Raw genomic sequence first — 16,420 nt, forward strand, 5'->3', positions numbered from 1 at the left:
CTAATGGAGATCTGGAGCAGCAGTGAGAAACTGGGGAAATCAGGGACTTAAGGGGAACCAGTACAAGATCCAGATGCACCGTGGAACCACCCCTACAGTCCAAAGCTTCTGTCACAAGGCTAAGGAATTTCTTTGCCCACTTTCCCCAGCCACACACCTCCTCTTCTTTTCCTCAAATTCTTCAAGAAGCTATATCAGGAAGGAGATGCCATGGACTTTGGAGAAAAGATAAAAATCAGTTTTTTCAATAGAAAGCCTGTATGGATGTATGGTGAGTGAGAACACCATTTTAAAATGTTTAGAAATAAGGAGAATTTTCTCCTTAGCTGAGGAGCTTGTAGAAGAGAATGATTAAAAGAAGCACAAGATTATCCTACTACTTCCGGTGTCCCTGTACTGGGCTGCCATATCTCGTGCCAAATTAGGACAAGAGGGATTTGCTATGAAGTGTCTTCCATGTGGCTGAGCTCAAGGCTGTCAAGCCACAAAAATAAGCAAATAAATTAAATCTTAAGACGTGGCTCTTGATTTGAGGGGCTTGTTGCGAATTTACACATAGAAAACCGAAACCATCCAAGGCAGTCCACAAAGCTGCTGAGCCATCTCTAGGGGAGCTGTGCGATCCTTCACACAGAGCATGTGCTCCATTCTTCAGAGGGTTCTCAGACTCTGTGGAAAAGAGACAGTTGTGTAGTGTATGTGAGGGGTACCAAAACACACCTGTCCTCTGAGGGTGCAACTACTGGGTCATGGGTCCCGCTAGCTTCCCCTGGACAGGTCACCCTTTTTATGGATCTCATTAGCCCTTCTGGGTCCATCACATCTTACTTTCCAAAGACTTGCTGTTGGTTGTAGTACATATCAGACTATACATGTTTTCATTGACTTACCTGAAACCTTGAAGATTTAACTTTCACATAACATACTAGGTTTGATGTAAACAGGGGGAGGAAAAGTGTGTTAGCCTATTGTCAGTATGTTGTGCTGAAAGCATTCCCCAACACATGTCAACTCTGTAATTCACTTAACTTTTCCAGATGTGGCTGGAAGGGCTGCCGAGTCGGTGACATTGCAGATGGATAGCCACAGCCCACGGTAGGCGGATGAACATGGGTACCTTTGAAGTGATGGGGTGACTCTTCTCATCTATTAGCCAGAAGGAAAAGCTATCTTCTTCTGTTGAGTCCTTAGTTCATTCCCACTTCAAGAAGACCATATAATTAGCATATATCAGCACTTGAAACTGGGGTCTGGAGCTCTCATTCCTATCCACTGAGCATGTAGCCCGGAGCCCCAGTGGAGTCAAAATAAAACTAATGCCAAGGAGAGCTAGAGGCTGTTCTTGTACAGTGCATGCTGTTCATGTATAGAAGACTATATTGCAATTAACCTGTTTAATCAAACTTTCTTCCCAAGCACACAGAGCAAGGCACCTGTGTTCCTTACAGTGAGCTATATAGTTCATCCTGTCACATCCTGCATATGGCAATCTTAGAGCATAATAGCTCTCGAACTCCAGGGAGGAAAATGACAATTGGGAACACAAACATGAGAAAGAGCTCTTTAGCCTTCCATCTTCTTGCAGATAAGGTAGTAAAAGAGTTTTCTGGTCTTCGTCTTCAGCAGGATGGACTGAACTTTGGCGTCACAGTAGCATTGGTTGCCAATAGGCTCTGTTAAGTATTTAGGCAAGTTATTGAACCTCTAGAAAACTTGGTTTCATCTTCTGCAAAACTGGAGTAATACTCAACCTTGCAGAGATACGATGAGAGCAAAGATCACAAACGAAAAGCCACAGTGTAATACTTGGCATGTAAATAGGTCCTCCAGGTTGATAGCCATTTGTAAGAGCATAATGGAAATCATTTTTTCCTTCTAGTTCAGTACACAATACATGAAGCTAGTCATTAATGAGCCTGTAGGAATCTGAACATCTAGAAGCTATGTTTGCAGGCTGACACAGGATCCGTAACAAGAATTTGATTGGCCTAATGGCCAATGTATTTGAGGAGGGTTATCTCCTTTCAGATTGACAGTAAATTAAAATCTACATTTGCAAACAACTGATTATGGAAGCTCAATTGTTAGAAACAATTTTGTACCTCATTAAAAGATTCACTACAGAGGGCTTTTGAAGGGGCAAGCCCCTCCTCCAGTGCCTTACAATTTTAATATTAGTTTATTGAGACCAAGTCAGGGCCCAGTTCTTAGGATACACCTGTTGTCTCAAACTCAAAAGTAACACCAAGGAGTATAGTGAAGTTCATGAAGACCTCAGGGATCAAAATGAAAAACAGTTTCAACAGCATATTTAGTAAAATTACTTTTATCCTTCTGTTTCCCTGCAGAAGATGAACTGGGATTCTCAGATAGTATAGGTCCCTGTCCAGAGCATTCTGTGTTTCATGTGGCAGTATGGCAGTGTGGCTCTCTCGGTTTCAATTCCATAACAGTAATTAGCAATTCTACTTCTCTCCTCTGTTGCATCATAGAATTACTGAATATAGAATTGAAGGAATAGAGAGCTCTAGCCCGGTATCTTCAATCCAGAAGTAAGAAAACTGGTAGTGGTAGATTGTGTTCTTTGCTTCTGATTATTTTTTCCTCCCCGCCATCACCATGCCCCATGGGCCCGGCCAGGTGACCTGCCCTGGCCAATGGATGTGGGTGGATGCGGCATTTGCTTCAGAGCAGAAACATTAAATGCAATGCTTAGTTTGGCTGGGGTCTTCTTGTTTCAGCTCTTCCCCATAACAGCACATCCTGGCTGCAACTTGACTCTGACTTTTGGAGCGAAGCAGAACAGTAGCCAATTTATATTCCTCTCTAATAAGAGCAAGAAATGGTTTTCTAAATTCCTTAGGTATTAGAGTTGCTTGTGAGAGCAGACTAATACAGTGACTCGAGAAGTGGAAGTGATTCACCCAAAGTCACATGGACCCTTTGTTACATACCCTGGGCTCCATTCCAAATATCCCCATTGGAAGTTTTCTTCTACGCTTTAGCTTACTGGTTGTCTCCCTGGAACCCGGTAGTGTCTGGCACAAACTAAGTCCTCAATCTGTATTTGTTCATATGAATAAAGCAATGAAGGAAAGAGGCACAGACTGACAGTTCCCTTGAGCTACTTAGCTCTATGGCATAGTATCTAGTTTAGTACTCCCATTACTGTGAACACGAGTATCTTGTGGCATCAACTGTGGGTCTGGCATGTGTTAGGTGCCTAAGGAGCATTCTACTTATCATGCATTCCTACAAGGCACGTATTTTTAGTCTTATTTTTAGTCTTAGTATCTAGCCCAGTCACAGAATTCGTAAGTAATGGAAACAGAAAGAGCTACGCTTGTACTAACTCCCAAGCCCAGGTGCTCTCCTCTGCTTCACAGATTTTATTGCTGGAGAAATTACCGCTTGGGTCATTTGCAGACAATTGAAACACGCAGCTTGTGTCAGAGCAGGGCCCCTACAAGGCAGTAAGCTGGCAGCGTAGCTCTTGCGGGGTGTGGGCAGCCCCTGACCCACCAGGAGTAGATCCCACTTGGGCCCAAGATTCTGATTCCTTCCGTCCTTGGAGTTGGAGTGTGGGCTGGGGCAGCCCCCTTTGGTAGAGAGCAACTTCATCAGTTTACCCCTGAATGACATACAAATATTATTGTTTCCTATATGTGCCATGGCCTGAAAAAGTCAGAGAAGCCCTGGGTGAGAAGCAGTGGTTCCAGATCAATCTAGAAACTTTATGGGAGCATAGTTTTTAGAAAACATGGTAAGCCAAATTTCTAATGGACCCTGATTTACTATTTTGTCCCCTGCATTTCCCCTTTTCCTGAATCTCTCTTCTTGTCTTGTCTTTCTCTCTTTCTTTTTCCCTTTCTTTCTTTCTCTCTCTCTTTCTCTTTCTTTCTTGGAGTTGTCTCTGAATGACCTCCACTTTGTGGAGTGAGTCAAAGATGGATAGGTAGAGGATAAACTACCAAAGTCAAAAGGAATTGAGGCAGATTTTGACTGCAATTAAAATAAGTGTGTTTAGGAGGAAGCAACTCAAATATCCATTAACGGATAAATGGACAAACAAAAGCTTAATATATATGCACAAGGAAATGTGAGCCTTAAAAAAGAAGGAAATCCTGTCTCATGCTACAACATGGATGGACCTTGAAGACCTTGTGTTAAGTGAAATAAACTAGGCAGGAAAAGATAAATACTGCCTGGTTCTACTTATATCAAGTATCTCAAGTCACAGCGACAGACTAGAATGGTGGTTGCCAGGGGTTGGTAAGAAAGAGAAAGTGGGAAGTTATACTTTTCCAAGAAGAAAAAGTTCTGGAAATTGGCTGTGCACAATGTGAATATACTTAACACTACTGAACTGTATATTGAAAACTAGTTAAGATGGTAAATATTATGTTTTATGTATTTACCACATTTTTTTAATAGAACAATTTTTAGTGAAAATGAGATTATTTACTCGGAACAGAGGCTTTGTTTACGGTGTTGGCTGACATGCTGATGCTGTGGTCAGGTGTGGAGGATAGATTGCTTGAACTGCTTAAACTGCTTTTTGCATTGGTTCGTCCTGCATGGTGCCTTCTGACCGTGACTGGCTATGTAGTCTGTGGAATCTAGTGCAAAATACTGATGAAGGGCCGCCTGTTCAAAGAGGAGGGCTGTTGATGACGCTTTTCCTTTCTTCTGTGGACTCTCTTAATTTGTCATGGTGTTTTTTTATTTGCTATTTATGATCATTCTAAAGAAAAGTTAAAATTCAAAATGTCTCCATTCATTTTTATATTGTGCCATACCAGGGGTTTTTTGTTTTGCTTTGTTTTGTTTTGAGATTTCTTTTATTTATTTGAGAGGTAGAGGGAGAGAGCACAGAAGGAGAGGGAGAAGCAGGCTCCCCACTGAGTAGGGAGCCAGACACAGGGCTTGATCCTAGGACCCTGACATCAGGACCTGAGCCGAACACAGACTCTAAACCCACTGAGACACCCAGACATCCCTGCCATACCAGCTTTAAATGCAAATATCGGAGCATTTACCTTGTATGCCGAATTGCCAAGATGAGAGTTCATATTTCATAGCTCACATGTGCACTCCCATGTCATTGTCACTAGAACAGCGAACACTCTGCACATACAGGGAAGTAACACAGGCGGAAAGTATGTAACAGGATTCCTTGGTTGCTTGTGTTTCTTAGAATGTGATTGCCCTCTTTCTGTGTTCTAACTAAGTTTAAACAAAGAAGCATGGCCTCTTGGGGTCGTTAAGGCCTCTGGTTGCCCAGTTACCAAGGTAATACACTTGCCTTATACTCAATTTGCCTCTCGCTGAACTCGTATGCATTTTGTGTCTACTGGAAGTCTGTGCTCATAGCTCGTCTCGAATGTTCTATGCACATGAGGACACAGAGTGGTAAGAATGGTGGATATTGTGCCTGTATGCTATGTTCCTGCATATGGTCCATTGTCCAACTGGACTTGACTTATGAAACACAGTTTGAAGATAAAATTATTAAAATTTTCGGGGCGCCCGGATGGCTCAGTGGGTTAAAGCCTCTGCCTTCGGCTCAGGTCATGATCTTAGGGTCCTGGGATCAAGCCCCATATCGGGCTCCCTGCTCGGCAGGGAGCCTGCTTCCCTCTCTCTCTCTGCCTGCCTCTCTGCCTACTTGTGATCTCTCTCTGTCAAATAAATAAATAAAATCTTTTTAAAAAATTATTAAAATTTTCAAGACAGCGATAGAAGAGCATAAACCAAATGTAGGACTCTTCGGATTGTCGGGCCCGTGTGACCATGGAGTTCACACACCCATGAAGCCAGCCCTGTTGCTGACTCTATCCCTTGCTTTCCACTCCCTCAGCCACTACTCTAATTCCAACTCTCCTTACCTCACAATTCAGAGATTGATGGGTTTCAAAACTGGTTTCCTGACTCTAGCTTTCTTCTCTTCTAACTCATCCTATAAATTGTTGCCAGTTTCATTTCCCTAAAGCAATACTTCCACATAGCTCACTGCTTTAGTTCTTCTGTGGTGCCTCACTGCTTATAGCTCAACTTCTTTATCACAAAACTCAGTGCCTTCTACATTCCGACCTTAAGCTAACTTGTTAACTTTCTTTCCTCCCGTACCCTTGACCTCCATCCTGATTCATCCAGTCAAGCCAAGCCAAGGCATTGCCAAAAAGCTTGCTAATACCAACGGTTTTCCAAAACCACTCCCTGTGTCAAGAATCCAGCCTCTATTGAACTCCAGTCCAATCCTCAAAGCCAGAGTTTACCTCTCCCATGAAACACTCTTGACCACCCCAACCCACAGTAATGTCATTGTAACTGTTTGTAGATGGCTGGATAATGGCCACCCCGTGAAACCAAGTTCTGTTCCCAGGAGCCTGTAAATATTGCCTAATATGGAAAGAGGATCTTTGCAAATGTAACTAGGTGAAGGATCCTGACAAGGGATTAGTCAGGGGGACCCTAAGTCCATAAAGTATCTTCATGGGAGAGAGGCAGAGAGAGATTCCACACGTAGGAGATGGCATGATAAACACAGGGGCAGACTGGACGGATGCAGCCACCGACAGCTGAGGAGCAAGGAGGGGAGTCTAACCAGAGCCTTTGGAGGGGTCATGGCCTTGCCAGCATGGGTGGGGGGGTTGACCCAGTGAATCTGGTGTTGAACTTCTGGCTTCTGGAACTGTGAGAGAATACATTTCTGTTGTTTGTGGTCATTTGTTACAGCAGCCACGCAAAACAAATATACCACCCCAGCACTTACTGCTCATTCTCCTGAGCTTGGCAGTGCTCAGTATTTTTTAACCATTATTTGTATATCCTACCAAAACCACTGATCCCTCAGTTTACAAGGTCACTTCTCTAATTGATTGACTTTTCTCTTGTACCTTACATAGTATACTGCATTTGATGCTTAGCAAGTGCTTTTCTTTGGTGATGTTTATAGAGGTATAATTTACATATTTTAATATTCACTCTTTTGATTGTACCATTCAAAGTGGTATTTGCAAATGCATCTAGTTGTGTAATTGCCACCACAATCAAGATCTGGAACATGGCCTTCACTTCAGAAGGTTCCCTTGTGCCCTTCTACAGTCAATTTCTTCCTCTACCCCTAGGTAGAGGAACCTACCGCTGGCAAGCGCTGATCTGATTTCTGCCCTTATAGTTTTGGCTTTTCCAGAATGTCATCTAAATGCAGTCAAACCGTATATAGTCTTTTGTGTCTGGCTTCTTTCACGTAGCATGATGGTTGCAGGATTCGTCTGTATTGTTGTATGAATCCGTAATCTGTTCCTATGTATGCTATCCCATGGTCTGTTTATCCATTCACTAATGGGCGGGCATTTCTAACTTGGAACTGTTATAAATAAGGCTAACATGAACATTCATGACCAGGTCTTTACTGTAAATGTCAACATACAGGTCTTCATGTGGACACATGTTTCACTTCTCTTGGGTAAATACCTAGGAGTAGGACTGTTGAGTTGTACGGTAAGTATATGTTTAACTTTATAAGAAACTAGCAAATTGTTTCCCAGAGTAGCTGTATCATTTTGGCATTCCCACGAACAAAGTGAGAGATTTCTGGGCGCTCAGCATCCTTGCCAGAACTTGCTATTATCAATCACTTAAATTTAATTCCAGTAGATATATGGTGGTATCTCATTTTAATTTAAATTTGCATTTCTCTTCCTACAAACATTCAGCATGTCTTACTATGCTTATTTGCCATGAGTATGTCCTCGGTGAAGTGTCCAGTTCTTTTACACATTATTAAACATTGGGTTTTTCTTCTTATTATATTTCATTTTCTTGTTATTATTCATGTGTGGGGGGGCTCTCTCCCCTGCTCTGTCTCTCTCTTTCTCTTTTATCTCTATAGTAAATATGAAATACATTTACATATTATATAATATGTTAATAAGTATATAATATAATGAATATAATATACACTATAATATATACTTCTACATATTTTTATACATTCTAGATACCTTTACCAACTGTGGTTTATAAATATTTTCTCCCAGTCTGTGGCTTCTCTTTTCATTTATTCCATATATGTTTTAAAGAGCAGAAATTTTAAATTTTGTTGAAGTCCAGTTTATCAACATTTTCTTTTCTACCCTCTGCCTTCCTTTCCTTATTTATTTATTTATTTATTTATTTGCCTAACCCAAGGTCATAAGGATTTTTCTCCTTTATTTTCTTCTAGAAAGTTTATACGTTTAGCTCTAACATTTAGATCTGTGATCCATTTTTAGTTAATTTTTGCAGGAAATGTTTATTATTTGATATGCAGCCCAGAACACAGCCATAGAAAATCTAACTCGGAATAAAAAGACACAGTTCACTGAAAAACAGTGTCCTGCAGGAAAGTTTGGAAATTTTCTGCAGGCCCTGAACAGCAACATTTCCTTTCCCACTAATTTTTTGGATTAGCACAGCTTTGCTATTTAAAGGTTTGTATTTTAATAAATATTGAAATTCCGGATGACAGACGCTATTGAGAGTAAAGTGCTTACATGGGCTGGCGAAGGACACCCCTCTGGACGTTTGTGATTAACCCGCTAGGTGTCGAGAAAGTTACTGACCCCTTTCATTATCTGTGAAATGGGTATAATCCTACTTGACATGAAGTTTCTTTACAGGCTTGTGCAGACTGAGTCAGAAGTCTTATAGAGGGGCCGTAGAGATTTCACATGTAATTGTGATTCTTGCTAATTATACTAATTCTCAATTACGACTGCTGCCAGAAAGCCTCCAGATGACGTCAGTAATAAGGGGTCCGTTGACTTGCATGTGTTGTGAGCGTATTAATTGTAATTATTACCTTGGCAGCTACAATGTCTAACTCCACAGGTGTTTATTTCATTAGTGATTCATTATTTACCAAGCACTCTGGCAGTGATGAGTCTCTATTACAAACCAAGGCCCTCCTGTGATGAAACGTCATTATGTTGTGGGATTTGTGACTTTGCTCCCATGGGAGGCATCTTCAACTCATTAATGCCCTCAACACACCGTGTGGTGGATTAAAACTAGACTGCGAGAAAATGATTTCAGTTCCACCGCTGGGGTTTTTTTCACCCTGGGAGCAGGTGCCTTCCCATAAATATTTTCCTGAAATGGAAGTTGCCATGGGAAGTGGGTGGGTGGTCTGGATATCAGACGAAGGGCCTGGCAGTCAGGGGTCTGGATCTATCTTTGTGTCTAAGGGCCCAGGGCAATGGCAATAAATACACAAGTCCAAAGGAGCGTTGTGGCCCTGAGCCTGAACTCAGCAAAAAGATAAAGAGAACTGCCTTGCAACGACTATTGTGAAACACTTAGCGCTTTGTATTTGTGACATGCTTTCAACCTTTCCGTACTCTTCACTGTGGCCCCGTGAGTTAGGGCAGGACTCTCCCTGTGGCTGGTGCTTGTGGGGAGAAAACAACTGCCTTGAGGAGGTAACTGGGCTCCTTTCTCTGCACGGCCTTTTTGGCTGGTCCCTGCTAACATTTTGAATTATGAATTTTTTGGGGTCAGAGGCCCTTGCTCCTTCAGTTAAGTTTTTTGCCCTTAACTTTTTAGTGTTAAAAATAGTCACAAGTAAAAAGAAAAGTCTGATAAACTACCATGACCTCATCTTCAACAATTATAAAGTCATGACCAATCTAAATTTCTCCCTACTCCACCCACGTTCCCCCATCCATCTCCTCCAAACTCAGCTGAATTTTTTCATTTTACTTTTTTTGCTGAATTATTTTAGATAAAAATCCCAGACCTATCTTTAGATCTGTAAACACTTTATTATCTCTAGAAGATAAGGATATTTTTCTAAAACATAAATTGTCACACCTAAAAAAATTACTAGTAATTTTTATCCAGCCACTCTCGCCGATTACCTCATAAATATTTTTTTGCCTTCAGTTTTTTTTTTTATAAGAATCAAGATTTAAATTAAATTTCACAAGTTATAATTGGTCGATGTTCCTCAAGTCTCTTCTAATCCAGGTCTTTCCTGACTACCTTGTTTTTGTTTTTCCTTGTAATCTGTTGGTTTAAGAGACCAAATCTGTTTTCTTGTAGGATTTTGCCCTGCATTTTGCTGATTGCATGTCCATAATATTTTTTCAATAACTTCATCTGTCCCTCATATTTTCTGCAAATTGGGGACTGGATCCAAAGATTTGATCAGGTTAGGTTCGAAGTTTTTTTTGTTTTTCAAGAGTACATCATAGAGCCAGATACTTGTATCAAAAGACACATGACTTGTCTCCCTTTTCATTTCTAGTCATGGGTGATTGTTGTCAGCAACCATGCATTCATTAGGAACTACAAAATGGTGATATTCTATCACAAATTACCTGGAATACTACTTCTTTTTTTTTTTTTTAAGGTTTTATTTATTTACTTATTTATTTTAGAGAGAGAGAAAGAACACATGGGTTGGGGGGAGGAGTAGATGAAGAGGGACAGAGAGAATCCGATGCAGTCTATGTGGGGCCTGCTGTGGGGCTCGATCCCACAATCCTGAGACCATGACCAAGCCAAAATCAAGAGTTGGATGCCAAGGCAGAATTAATGCTCGATTCTCTTCTTTATGTATTATCACATTATTGAGTTCTCAAGTTGTTTCCCAAGTTATCTAATTAAGTTTTTTTTTTTATTTTTTAGGCATTATTATGATTTTATAGATTTAAACATGTTAGTTTGTTTTAGTTTTAGTTTATTAGAACTACTATCCTTGTGGGTGCTCAGATTGTGCCTTGTTAAGCCAGTGGTAGCTCCTTCCAAATGGCTCCTGAGTGTGTCTGACATAACCCGGGTTCAGGTTCATTTCCTAGGGCTGCTGTAACAAAGTATCACTAACTGAGTGGCTTCAAACAACAGACAGTTATTGTCTCACAGTTCTGAGGGCTAGAAGACTAAAATCAAGATGTTGGCAGGCTTGGCTTCTCCTGGAGGCACTGAGAGAGAATCTGTTCCATGCCCCTCTCCGGCTGCTGGCAAGTCCCAGCAATCCTTGGTATTACTTGATTTGTAGACCTATCACTTCCATCTCTGCCTCCAACACCACATGGTATTCTCTCCCTCTCTGTCTATGTCTAAATTTCCCTCTCCTGATACAGACACCAGTCATTGTGATGGGGTCACCCAAACCCAGTATCACCTCATTTTACTTGATTTCATCTGCAAAGACCCTATTTCCAAGTAACGTCATATTAATGAGTACCAGGAGTTAGGCTGTGAACTTATCTTTTTGGAGACAAAATTTGACCTCCAACATCTGTGATAGTCTTTGATAGCTTTTCCTTGCTTTCTGGTAAGACAAAATATTATAGATCCAGAATCAGGTCTCGGGAATGATGTTTAGGGACCACAATCTGAGCACTAGGAATGTTCATCTTTACCGTGTTAGTCATTACCTCTAGGTCTTTTCAAAGGACAGAAATGGGAAATGCTTTTTATATTTTTAAAGATAAAGTGCATTATAAATTTGTAACTTTCACTTCCAATTCAAATTCAAGACTCTCAGACTTAACCCCAGCAAACCATCACCTATGTCTCCTTTCTCCCACGGTGAAGTCCTGGTTCTCAATGGCACACGGAATATTACTCTTTTACTTTATCCTGTGATACACACACACGATAGACTCAAAATAACAAAACTAACAGTACCACCAATGACGTGATTACTGAAAACAGGTTAAGGCTTTTAAAATTATTCTTGTGGGGCCCTTGGGTGGCTAAGTCTTTAAGTGTCTGCCTTCAGCTCAGATCCTGGGATCGAGGCCCACATTGGGCTCCCTGCTTAGCGGGAAACCTGCTTCTCCCTCTCCCACTCCTGCTGCTTGTATTCTCTCTCTCTCTTTCTCTCTCTCTCTCCGTCAAATAATAAATAAAATGTAAATAATAATAATAATAATAAAATTATTCTTGCAATTCTTTTTGTCCTTGGAGTACATTCCACTCAGGATGGACAGTGAAATTACTGCATATTATTGTCATGTGAACTAATTTTTCTATCTGTAGTTATGCCACCAACTTGGTACACAATTAATTTCATTTATATCTATTTATTTTCAATTTTCAGGGTTTTCTAAAATTTAAAAAGGGAGAAGTCCCTTTTTAAAAATGATCATTTAAACTTTTCTGTCTCTCCATTTTTGCATATTGATCTTGTATTCTGCAACCTTGTTGCACTCATTTATTAGTTATAGACTAATAAATGACCATTAGTCATTTATGATAGTAGATTCCTTAGGGTTTTCTGTGTATATGATCATGCCATCTATGAATAGATGGTGTTCCTTATTCCTTTGCAATCTGAATGCCCTTTGTTTCTGTTCCTTGCCTAATTGCCCTGGCTAGAATCTCCAGTACAATGTTGAACAGAAATGGCAAGAGTGAACATCCTTGTCTTATTCCAGATCTCAGCGGGAGCTCTCCACTCATTCACTATTAAGGATGATGTTAGCTGCAGGTTTTTCATAGATGCCTTTAACTGACCGAGGAAGTTCCCTCCCATTTCTAGTTTGGTGAGTGCTTTTATTACGAAAGTGTCAGATTTTGTCAAATGCTTTTCTGTATCTATTGAGATGATAATGTGTTTTTAATTTTATTGATACAATGAGCTACATTAATTAATTGTCAAGTGTTAAAACAGCCTTGCATTTCTGGGGCAAATTCCACTTGACCATGGTGTGTAATTCTTTTTATATGTTATTGTATTGATTTGCTGGTATTTGTTGAGGATTTTTGTGTCTATATTCGTAAGAGATGTTGGCCTACAGTTTTTCTATGATGTCTTTGTCTGGTTCTCATATCAAAGCAATACTGACCTCGTAGAATGAGCGGGGAAGTGTTTCCTCCTTCTGGAATAGTACTTCCATTTTTAACTGTACAAAACTATGTGGATATGTATTCTTTGTGTGTTCTCATTATTTTTTTTAATAGCTTTATAGTACTCCACTGAGCAGATATACCAATGCTTATTCAACCGGCTCCTTAATGATAGACATTTGAATTGTTTCCAGTCCTTTCCTATTATAACTCATACTGCACTGAATTACCCTGACAACATACTTTTTCATATGCTCATGCATGTGTGGTATAGATTCTCAGAAGTAAGATTCATGAGTCAAAGAGTAGACACATGTGGAACTCTGCTAGATATGCCGAATTCCTTTCCTTGGGAGTTGAACCATTTTGCATTTTGTTTAAAAATTGACTATTTGTGCACAGCTTGACTGAAAAAGTATTTTGCCTAACTTCTTTTTCTTTTTGCCATTTTGGTAGATAGGATATAGTAACTCCATAAAGTTTTAATTTGCATTTATATCATTATGAGTGAGTTTAAACACCTTTAAGGGCCGTTTGCCTATCTTTACGAACTATCTGTTCATATCTCTAGCCTATTTATTTATAAAGCAGTTGAACTTTTTCTTCTGTTTTCAGAAGCTTTTAGACATGAAGAATATCAAAAAATCTTTGTCTACAGTTTAAATGGCAAACATTTTTTCCCAGCTTAACATTTGTCTTTTTACTGTGCTTATGGTATTTTCAAATGCAAAGTTTGTATTTTTCATTTTTATAATCTATCCTCTAGGTTTCATTTCTGTACCCAGCACAGGCATAGGAATAATTTAGAAAGAAAGAACCCTGATTTGAGCAATCCAAGTCCAAGGAAATCACTGGCTGAATGCCCAGAGACCTCAACCCTAATGATTCCCCTTGGAGCCCCTGACGTCCACCGATCTGCCTTACCATTATTAGTGCAATTATTGCCAGATAAACCCAAGGTTTCTGAGTAACACTCCTTCCCCAAACTTAGAATCTGTTTTCCTCACAGAGCTTTTGTTAACTTGGGTGGATGAAAGTGATAATGTAGGGATGAGTGCAGGGAGGAGGTCCTGCTAGCAAAAGCTTTGGATAAAGCTGAAGGGCCCCAAACGGTGCAAAATGTGGCCAACAAATGTGCTTCCCTCTAAAGCCATTGCCACCAAAGCAGGGAGATGTTTTCTTAAATTCCTATTCCTCTTCTTAGAAACTAACTGTAGCTTTCATCAGCACTCCTCCTGCAGAATAAAACAAACATTCAGATCTCGAAAAGTGTCTGGGAGAGACTTTCACAGTTTTGAGGCTAATGCTGTATTTCTTTTTTGTTTACAGACTTCAAGAGAACAGGCGTGCTAACTATTTGCTGTCTAAACGTAATAGCATGATGATCTGTGTTTCTTTCTCTTCATGTGCCTTTCTCTTGGCAGGTGAGTTCTGTCTTCCTAAAGGACTCTACTCATTTCACATGTTTGGGTTGATAGGTTTACTTTTGGTTGTTTTTAAAAATGTATTCTATTTTTTTTAAAGATTTTATTTATGTATTTATTTGAGAGAGAGAGATAGTGACAGAGAGCACAAGTGGGGAGGAGAGCAAGCAACAGGCTCCCCTGAGCAGGGAACCTGGCGTTGGCTGGAACCCTGAACCCTGGGATCATGACCTGAGCTGAAGGCAGGTGCCTGACTGATTGAGCCACCCAAGTGCCCCTATTTTTAAAAATTTAAATTAGGAAATATTCTAAAAAGCATACTTGTTTAAAACTCAGAAAGTAACATAACAGTCACCACATACCCACATGCCACATCCACCTTTTAGCCTGAGTTCCTACACGAAGCATTTTTTTTTTAACAAAGAATTTTTTTAAAAGAGCAACTTCAAATCTTGGATTCAAACAACTCTCTGCATTACAGAAAGTTATATAAATTTATGTAGAATGTGACTGGCCACATATATGTGTAATTATACACCTTTTATCCCCACATAGGTTTGAATAAGGTTGCTGTAGCCTGTCATTGCTACTTTGCTTCTGATAATTGGTTCCTGTCCTCTATCTCTGCAGTGCCTGTCCTTTGTCCTTCATTTCATGACTTGCAAAAAGGATGCATTGGATCTAATTTCTTTCTCTAATTGTCCCCAAACATGCAGTTGATTTAGGAACAATGTCGGACAGTACTCAACATGGAACACAAAGAAAGGGTCCTGTATCTGGTTATAATTTAGAAGCGGACCCATTCACTTTAATATCTCCTTTGCTACTGGGTTGGGTTGAACTTCCACAAAGCTGAGCTTTATCTCCGTAGAGGAATTTAGACAGATAGTGTTCAAAAGTTGCGAGCAGGTTATGATTCTGACAAATTAGTTCCTAATTATTTGGCCGTGGGCTCTGCCCATATTGCATGCAGAGCAAGCCTTTACAGGACACTTGGAGACTTTTGTAGCTTAAACAGATTTAATTTAAAACAAATGGAACCATGTGATTATCTCAACCACAAATACGTAACACAATGTGTAATATATTCAAAAGGCAAGAGGAAATTTAGTAATGGTATTTCAAAACTGTTTGAAAGAAAGAAACTTTGAGGGAAAAGAAAGGAAGAAGTGAATTGGTGACGCCAGTTTGATTATTTTCAAATACCACAGCTGGACTTGGATCTGTACAATAGGACTCATGGTGTTGTAAAGGACACCAGCGGGAATCTGAGTGCTGGGATACCACATGGAGGACTAAGTGACAAGGCTTTAGGCACTCAGAAAACTGCAAAAATCGTGCACTCTTAAGATACTTCAGTTCCTATAATTAAAATTTTCCGATTTACATACTCCATCAGGGAGCTATCCAGGTAAAGATAGAGTCCATGTTGTTTGGGATCCCTTTACTCATTTACTTAATTTTTCTTCATGGCTACTCATGCACTCTGTTGCTATTCCAACATGCATGCCTTCCACACACACCAAATTCTGTAATAATAATAATAATAATAACAGCAAACACTCAGTGAGCTCTGAGTGTGTCCCAAACATTTTTCTAAGCAGTGTGTATTACCTCATGTAATCCCTACAACAACCTCGTGAGACAGACACCCTGGAGATCCTGCTCTTGCAGATGGGGAAGGAGTAGAGACTTTAATTTGCTGAAGATGACACCTAGAAATTTGTTCTTGAGCATTACATGATACTGCCTTTCCAAGCATCCCAAATGTCTTGTGACAAACACCTTGAGTAGTGAAAGGACTTCCAAAGACCAGCTGATCTGGGGTAAAAATGCAAGACTGAATGTTTCAGAACTACAAAAATAAAGGACATTCTCAATAAAATGTGACAGCAGATTCATAAAGCATTCACTTAGATGTGTGACTTTTAATACATCAAATTTGAAAACCAGCCACGTTTCTGAGTAGCCACATCCACTGTAATAGATTTATTAGATTGAAATGTACAGAAGTACCTACAGTTGACTCTTTTTGACCTAGAAAAATTGCAGTTCCAAATGGTTCGATCTAATGCTTTTGGCACAATTGAGTACATGGTACACTTCTTAGGGATCCGTGGCCCCTTGGTCCACCTATCAGCGGTAGTTAC

Source organism: Enhydra lutris, unplaced genomic scaffold (assembly GCF_002288905.1).
Source record: "Enhydra lutris kenyoni isolate GAN:26980312 unplaced genomic scaffold, ASM228890v2 scaffoldscaffold5, whole genome shotgun sequence".
Taxonomy (NCBI): Eukaryota; Metazoa; Chordata; class Mammalia; order Carnivora; family Mustelidae; genus Enhydra; species Enhydra lutris.